Source organism: Phyllobates terribilis, unplaced genomic scaffold (assembly GCF_046119375.1).
Source record: "Phyllobates terribilis strain yellow unplaced genomic scaffold, ASM4611937v1 Scaffold_2__4_contigs__length_985480577, whole genome shotgun sequence".
Classification (NCBI taxonomy): Eukaryota; Metazoa; Chordata; class Amphibia; order Anura; family Dendrobatidae; genus Phyllobates; species Phyllobates terribilis.
This window is the reverse complement of record NW_027362762.1, coordinates 59596736-59605496: the sequence shown is the minus strand read 5'-3', so window position 1 is coordinate 59605496 and position 8761 is coordinate 59596736. Positions and strand designations below refer to the sequence as shown.

The 8761-nt window shown below is 42.2% G+C and overlaps 1 long non-coding RNA gene across 1 annotated transcript; it reads right to left on the bottom strand.

The window, feature by feature from the left end:
* Positions 1 to 273: 273 nt before the first annotated feature.
* On the bottom strand, positions 274 to 6463 carry LOC141249462 (uncharacterized). Its single transcript, XR_012312226.1, has 3 exons — positions 6316 to 6463; positions 1141 to 1367; positions 274 to 902 (listed from the first exon to the last, which is right to left on the bottom strand). It is a non-coding gene; the product is annotated as an uncharacterized lncRNA (long non-coding RNA).
* Between the last annotated feature and the right edge of the window lie 2298 nt (positions 6464 to 8761).

Genomic DNA, 8761 nt, shown 5'->3' with positions numbered 1-8761 from the left:
ACTACATCCCATTTAATGTGACTTTGAGTTACCTATGTGACAGAAAATACCCAAAAGTGACACCATCTTAAAAATCACACTCAATAAGTTTATGAACCCTTTAGGTGCTTCTCAGGAATTAAAGCACCACTCCAGCATTTTATTTTATTGCACCGCTGGAGTGGTGCTTTACATGTAAGTTCCTTCCCCGTCTGATACTCACCTTCCGGCGTTTTCATCCATTTCTAGAGAGCTGCGCAGAGGTCACTTTACAATACAAGTTTATAAGAGCCATAAATTGATAAGGCAGCTTTATTCTTCGGGTCAGTACGTTAACAGCGGTATCACATTTATATAATTTATTTATGTTTTGGCGCTTTTACACAATATAAACAAATTAATAGAAAAAAATAATTATTTTTGCATCACTTTATTCTGAGATCTTTAGCTTTTTTATTTCTCCGCTGACGGATCAGTATGGCTGCTTGTTTTTTGCGGGACAAGATGACGTTTTCAGAGGTACCATTTTTATTTACATTTATCTTTTTTATTGCATTTTATTCCACTTTTTATTTGGTGGTATAATAAAAAAAACATAGTTTTTTGCTACTTTTTTTTTTTTTTTACGGTTTTCACTGAAACGGTTAACTAGTGGGACAGTTTTATAAGTTGGGTCTTTCCGGATGTGGCAAAACCAAATATGTGTACTGGCAGACCTGGAGCTTACGCTCTCTTCTAGCCTCCCAAATGCTGTGATTGATATTGATCGTGGCATTTAGGGGGCTAAACAGCCGGGGATGGGCAGCGCTCCTGGCAGTGACAGTCGGGGCTCGGCTGTCACATAAGTCGAGGTCCCGGCGGCGATCGTGCGGGTACTGCTCCTGTGCCACGCGCGATCACAAAATTTGAGATAGGGAATATTCCTTAAAGGATGAAAATAATATAAATTAATGAGAAAAAAATAAATATTAGTAATAATAAAAATAGTAATAATAGTAATAATAATAGTAACAGTAGTAGTAGTAATACTAATAATGGTAGTAATAATAATTATAGTAATAGTAATATAAGTAGTAATGATGATGATGATGATGATGATGATGATGATGAATCATCCATCATGCTAGTCTACACTGGCTCTCCCGCACCTGTATTACTTACACCGTCTCTCTGTATGAATAACCCCATTAGTACAAGGTGAGGGCTCCAGACGATTAAGTCTGTGTAATTACAGGACTTAACGGTTTGCAGAACATTTTTCTCTTTGAGTCGATGAAAGTTAAACACCACGAGGGCCGCTCGGATCCGTGTCACGTTCACCGTAATGACAAGCTCCGCTGTCAGCGCCTGTCATCACCTCTTTTCGGCTTCTGTTGATCTTGTGTTTCCTGCAATGAAAACTGTTGTCACAAATGAGGACACAGTGTTACAATTAGGTAGACAGCTCAGTCTGTGACTCTCTCGTCTAGGTATGTAAGTGCTGGGGTTGTATCATCACCTCCGACTATAGAGAATGAAAGGCAGATCCAGGACCGTGCACATTGCAAGATACAAGCAAGAATTAATGTTCTACCTTTCAATTTTAGGAAATGATCACATCTGTGCAACATTTACCAATTTATGGTAAGTAAGAAAGTAATCTGCAGAAAAAGTTTAATTATTTTCACTGAGTTTCTTGTATTCTACCTATCCTGACTTCCATCCTGTATTATACTCCGGAGCTGCACTCACTATTCTGCTGGTGCAGTCACTGTGTACATACATTACATTACTGATCCTGTACTGATTCTGAGTTACATCCTGTATTATACTCCAGAGCTGCACTCACTATTCTGCTGGTGGAATCACTGTGTACATACATTACATTACTGATCCTGTACTGATCCTGAGTTACATCCTTTATTATACTCCAGAGCTGCACTCACTATTCTGCTGGTGTAGTCACTGTGTACATACATTACATTACTGATCCTGTACTGATCCTGAGTTACATCCTTTATTATACTCCAGAGCTGCACTCACTATTCTGCTGGTGGAGTCACTATATACATACATTACATTACTGATCCTGTACTGATCCTGAGTTCCATCCTGTATTATACCCCAGATCTGCACTCACTATTCTGCTGGTGCAGTCACTGTGTACATACATTACATTACTGATCCTGAGTTACATCCTGTATTATACCCCAGAGGTGCACTCACTATTCTGCTGGTGCAGTCACTGTGTACATACATTACATTACTGATCCTGCACTGATCCTGAGTTACATCCTGTATTATACCCCAGAGCTGCGCTCACTATTCTGCTGGTGCAGTCACTGTGTACATACATTATGTTACGGGTCCGGGTGGTGGAACCTCTGTGCCGACGTGCAAGGAGGGACCCAGAGGGGTGTGACTAAGTATCCACCCGAACCGACCCTGGACGTACGGCAGCTAACGACACCGTGACCAGGGAGGATCCAGGCAGAGGGACCAGGTGCTACTCTGGGGACGACCTTGTAAGAGAGCAGGTGGCTCCCACGGGTCAGATGGCTGGGACTGACCGGTATGGTGGATGGACACGGCAAGCAGGCGGAAGTCTCTGGTAGCTGACAGGTGGACACAGTTCGAGAAAGTAGGGTAAGTAGCAGTCTTTAGGTTTACAAGGAAGGTGGTCACAGCAAGTGACGGCAAGGTCTCCAGGCAGGCTGGCAGAAAACAGGCAGGTGCTCCCAGGTGAGCGGGCAGACAGAAGAAGTGGGTAACTGACAGGTAACTGGTGGGCGCTCCCAGGTGAGCGGGCTGACGGACACAGCAGGTAACAGGCAGGTAACTGGTGGACGCTCCCAGGTGAGCAGGAAGACAGACGAGACAGGTAACAGGCAGGTAACTGGTGGACGCTCCCAGGTGAGCGGTCTGACAGACGGGGCAGGCGGATGCTCCCAGGAGAGCGGGCAGATAGCCAAGGCAGGTAACAGGTGAGTGCTCCAGGTGAGCAGGCTGGCAGGCTTGGCAGGTAACGGACAGATAACAGGCTGGCAGGCAGGACGAGAAGTCAGGCTAGCAGCGGAACCTGAGGGCTGAAGCACAGGTGAGACACAGTGCAAACAACTTTGCTCGGGCACCTCCATTTTGGAGGAGGTGCCTTATATATGGGAAGCCCTCCGGCAATTGGCCGGGGACTCCTTAGGACGACGCGCGTGGCCCCTTTAAGAGAGGGGGAGCGCGCGCGCCCTAAGCACAGTGCCCGAGAAGGAGCACGCGCCGGCAGCAGCGAGGGAAGGAGCGCTGGAGGACGCCGCGCGCTGAACAGGAAGGTGAAAGGGACGGCGTCTCTGCCTAGCAGGAGGCAGAGACGCCGATGCTACACATTACATTACTGATCCTGTACTGATCCTGAGTTACATCCTGTATTATACTCCAGAGCTGCACTCACTATTCTACTGGTACAGTCACTGTGTACATACATTACATTACTGATCCTGAGTTACATCCTGTATTGTACTCCAGAGCTGCACTCACTATTCTGCTGGAGCAGTCACTGTGTACATACATTACTTTACTGATCCTGTACTGATCCTGAGTTACATCCTGTATTAAACTCCAGAGCTGCACTCACTATTCTGCTGGTAGAGTCAATGTGTATATACATTACATTACGTATCCTGTACTGATCCTGAGTTACATCCTGTATTATACTCCAGAGCTGCACTCACTATTCTGCTGGTGCAGTCACTGTGTATATACATTACTTTGCTGAATCTGTACTGATCCTGAGTTACAGAAAGAATTATACTTCACAGCTACATTAAGAAATTTGCAAAGTTGAGATCTAAAACTCATATTTCATGCTTGTTCCATTGCCTTTCATGATTTACCTTACATCAGGCACTGAAAACCAATCTGATGTGGAAAAAAAATCACAAAAGAAGTGTTTGACAGTGACCCTGATGACTATTTTCAATGACAAACTGATGAATTGTGAATGCTGCTCTGGAGTATAATAAAGGTTGTAACTTTGAATTAGAGTTTGAATAAATACAAACTCAAGGTAGGTGTAGGTGTCAGTCTTTACTGCCGTTCTGACATCCTATTCATGAACTAGGAGGCACAAGATGAACAGTTCATTCATGTGACATGCAGAAGTAGTGCTGTTGCTTCAAAAGCATCCAGCAACTATTAGAAGTAACACAAGCACAGGAGACAGGAAGTGTTGTGCTCCAGAAGCATCCAGCAACTAGAGAGGTTAACACAGTCACAGGAGAGAGGGAGTGTGTTAGCAGAGCCCCAGGGGGATTGTGGGGAAGTTGTTTACTGTTTGGCTAGAGCCAAAGAGAAAGGTGGTGTATGATCTGCATCTCACAGAAGGCAAGGGAACAGAATTCAGGTCAGGAGGGAAGCTAAACACAGGTCAGTTAGACTCCCTGAGCTAACAGTGTGGAGTATTATCAGGCAGAATGATAAGGACTGGAAGGAATTGTGTCACAGGGATCATCTCCCTCATCAAACCCTCCCCCCTCCATCTCCATGCAGGATAAAGAATGCTGTGTACTATTGTGTCCTTGTGAAGGAAAAGACTTTGGTTGTGTATGCATAGAAGTGTGCTGCTAAGAGATCCAATCTATGCTGAATTATGCTACTGAAGAGACTGCAATACTGTGCCTTGTGAACAAACTACCCTATTGTTACTGGAGACGGTTACTCAAGAAACTCAGACTTTACTGTAATGAAGATTGTTGCTGTAATATCCCTGAATTGCACTGGCCGTGCTTCAGATTAAATTCCACTGTTAAACTGTTGAAAAAGACTCTTGTCAGATGTGTCTCGTCAGCAATTGAATCTATCGTGTGCCTGAGAGAAGCTGCAGCCTATGGTCGCACTGAGTAACGGTTTCCCCAGGATTCCAAAGAATTCATGAAACCTGTCTCACCCTATCTGAACCTAGCGGCATGCGTGTAACATACACATATTAGGATAAAAACCGGGACTGTGATGAGAATCATCATCAGATAGAGATGTTTGATATGTATCAACAACTATTCTAAATTCTGCCAACTGACGAGGAATGTGTTAGATCTGGATACATTTGTGACTGTTCTTGGGAGCTGGCATGAGCTTATTGAGGCACAGATAAGGGAGAATGAGGCGACCTGCGTCCTGATCCTGTGAGTGCATGCTTGGACTTTGATCATCACACATTGTGCAGAAGCTCAGCTCTTACACAACAGTCAACTGCATATTAATCCCAAACTGCAAAAAATAAATCATTCTGCCAAAATCGAATGGCAAAGAATGACTATTACTGGAATTTAGTCAATCCAAACCAAGCAGGAATGTGAAGAAAGGGCCATCATGGTTGGTATAAGAAGACAGAAAGGACATAATTTAGAGATACATTTTTTATGTGGTTAAAATTATATAATCTGAAAAAGTAGAAAAAAAACACTTTCTTTTTTTGCGTTAGTTATTTGACCCTATTCTTCCAAGAGCCATATTTTTCTGTCAACATCCTATGAGGGTCCGAGTTGTACTTTTGAACAACACCATTAACTTTACCGTATCATGCACTTACAAACGAGTAACCTGCGATGAAATGGTGAAAAAAAAACAGCAATTCTGCCATTGTTTTGGGGGTTCTGTTCATTGTGCATTTTGCAAGTGGATAATGACCAAGCAACATGATTCTCCAGGTTGGTGCGATTACTGCAATGCTAAACTTGTTTAGTTTTTTAGGGGATGATTTAAATTTTTATATTTTTTAATATTTCAAAAACTTTCTATTTGCTTTTTTTATCCTTTTAGCAGACTTGAAGCTGTAATTATTTGATGTCTTGTTCCATATATTGCACATTATTTCAGTATTGTTATGATTGTGCCAACACACTCACATGGGTGACGTACAAACCAGGAAAGACACCACACCTGCACACAACAGGTCCCTGTTCAGACAAGTCCCTGTCTTGTCGCTGGCTGAACGCGGAGGTTGGCACCCTAAGTAAACGTAATTGCGTCCCCACTCTGCGTCGACTGTCCTTAACTGCACCCTATCTAATATTAATAATAATCTTTATTTTTACATAGCACTAACATATTCCGCAGCGCTTTACATACATTATCGTTGCCGCCCTATCTATAGATACTGTGAAACACTAAAACAATTATGACTAGAAAATGAAATACGCATAAATCTGAGGATAAGGCAAAGGTCTATGAACATGTCCACACAGTCATATCGGAAAGACGGAGGAAAGTAAGAAGAACCAAAAAACAAACAGAACACATGGAAAACTTCCAAGACACTAAACATACAAGAAAAGGAAGGGTGCTGGGGAGCAAGACTCACAAACAAACCTCAGGAAAATCAACAGATTAACCAGGCAAGATAATCCCTAGTTGAGGAGCTGGAACTTCAAACAACCATGAATCTTGAAGTATAATCAGCAAAGACGTCAGGTGCAAGGTGAGTAGAAATAGCACCTCCCAAGATGTGTTAGGACAGAAACGAATAAGGAAGTGAGAGACACCTGAAAAGAAGCAAACCAAGGAAAGAAAAGTAATTACAAGGGAACTATCAGTTGCCAGATTGAGTCCTGAAACAGAGCCATGACAAGTATACTGTTAAAATCCTGTTCTCTGTGCCTGAACTTCACGGGAATCTAGACAACCCATCAGCATCCAGCAATTGTGTTGTGGGCCAGAGGGAGCATGAAATAGCGAAACCTTCAGGACCAAGCCCCTTAATTGTTGTCGTTGGTGGTTCAGGAGTTACTGTAACACAGCCGGCATCTATATATAAGATGCTCCTGTACATCCCATTTCAAGAAGTGGTTAAAGGAGTCATCAGGTTGAGCAAACTCAAATCACATACTATATTAGTGGTTTCTGAGAATATATAAAGGATTTTCAATTCTATATTAACAGCTACAGTGGGGGAAATACAATTGTGCTGAAAAGTTTATTTACCCCGGCAGAATTTTTGCTTTCTTGGTCTTGTTTCAGAGAATATGAATGATAACAAAAAAAAAATTTCTCCACTCATGGTTATTGGTTGGGTGAAGCCATTTATTGTCACACTACTGTGTTTTCTCTTTTTAAATCTTGACAACCAAAAACATCCAAATGACCCTGATCAAAAGTTCACATACCCCAGTTCTTAATACCGTGTATTGCCCCCTTTAACATCAATGACAGCTTGAAGTCTTTTGTGGTAGTTGTGGATGAAGTTCTTTATTTTCTCAGATGGTAAAGCTGCCCATTCTTCTTGGAAAAAAGCCTCCAGTTCCTGTAAATTCCTGGGCTGTCTAGCATGGACTGCTCGCTTGAGATCTTCCCAGAGTGGCTCAATGATATTGAGGTCAGGAGATTGAGATGGTCACTCCAGAACCTTCACTTTGTTCTGCTGTAGCCAATGACAGGTCAACTTGGCCTTGTGTTTTGGAACGTTGTCATGTTGGAATGTCCAAGTTTGTCCCATACGCAGCTTCCAGGCTGATGAGTGCAAATTTGCCTCCAGTATTTGCTGATAATGTGCTTCATTCATCTTTCCTTCAACTTTTACCAAGTTTCCTGTGCCTTTGTAGCTCACACATCCCCAAAACATCAGCGATCCACCTCTGTGCTTTACTCTAGGAATGGTGTTCCTTTCATCCTAGTCCTTGTTGACCTCTCTCCAAATGTAGCGTTTATGGTTGTGGCCAAAAAGTTGGTGGCATTTGTGCAGTAATGTCTTTCTTCTGGGGACTTGACCATGCAGCCCATTTTTCTTCAAGTGCCTCCTTATTGTGAATCTTGAAACAGCCACACCGCTAGTTTTCAGAGAGTCCTGAATTTCAGCTGATGTTATTTGTGGGTTTTTCTTTGCATCCCGAACAATTTTCCTGGCAGTTGTGGCCAAAATCATTTTTGGTCTACCTGACCGTGGTTTGGTTTTTACATAGCCCCTGATTTTCCATTTGTTAATCACAGTTTGAACGCTGCTGACTGGCATTATAAATTCCTTGGATATCTTTTTATATCCCTTTCCTGTGTTATACAATTCAACTACCTTTTCCTGTAGATTCGTTGACAATTCTTTTGCTTTCCCCATGACTCACAATCCAGAAACGTCAGTGGCTGGATGAAAGTTGCAAGAGTCTGTCTGGATCCCAGAAACTCACTCAGCTTTTATGCACACACACTGATTACAAGCTAGCAAACAGGTCACAGGTGAGGATGTTACCTTTAGTAGCCATTCAAACTCATTTGTGTCAAATTCTGTGCATGTTATCAGGCCAAAATGACCAGGGTATGTGAACTTTTGATCAGGGTCATTTGGATGTTTTTGGTTGTCATTAAGATTTAAAAAGAGAAAACACAGTAGTTTGACAATAAATGGCTTCACCCAACCAATAAAGATGAGTGGAGAAAAAGTATTTTTGCTATCATTCATATTCTCTGAAACAAGGCCAAGAAAGCAAAAATTCTGCCGGGTATGTAAACTTTTGAGCACAACTGTAAGTATTTGTTCCATTGCTGCTTTTGTAAGTTTGCCCACTGAAAAAGACATGAACAGTCTATAATTTTAAGGGTAGGTTAATTTTAACATTGAAAGATAGAATATCCCAAAAAAATCCAGAAAATCACATTGTATAAATTAGATAATTTTTTTTGCATTTTGCAGTCAGAAATAAGTATTTGATCCCTCTGGCAAACAACACTTAATACTTGGTGGCAAAACCCTTGTTGGCAGCACAGCAGTCAGACGTTGTTTGTAGTTAATGATGAGGGTTGTGCACATGTCGGGAGGAATTTTGGTCCA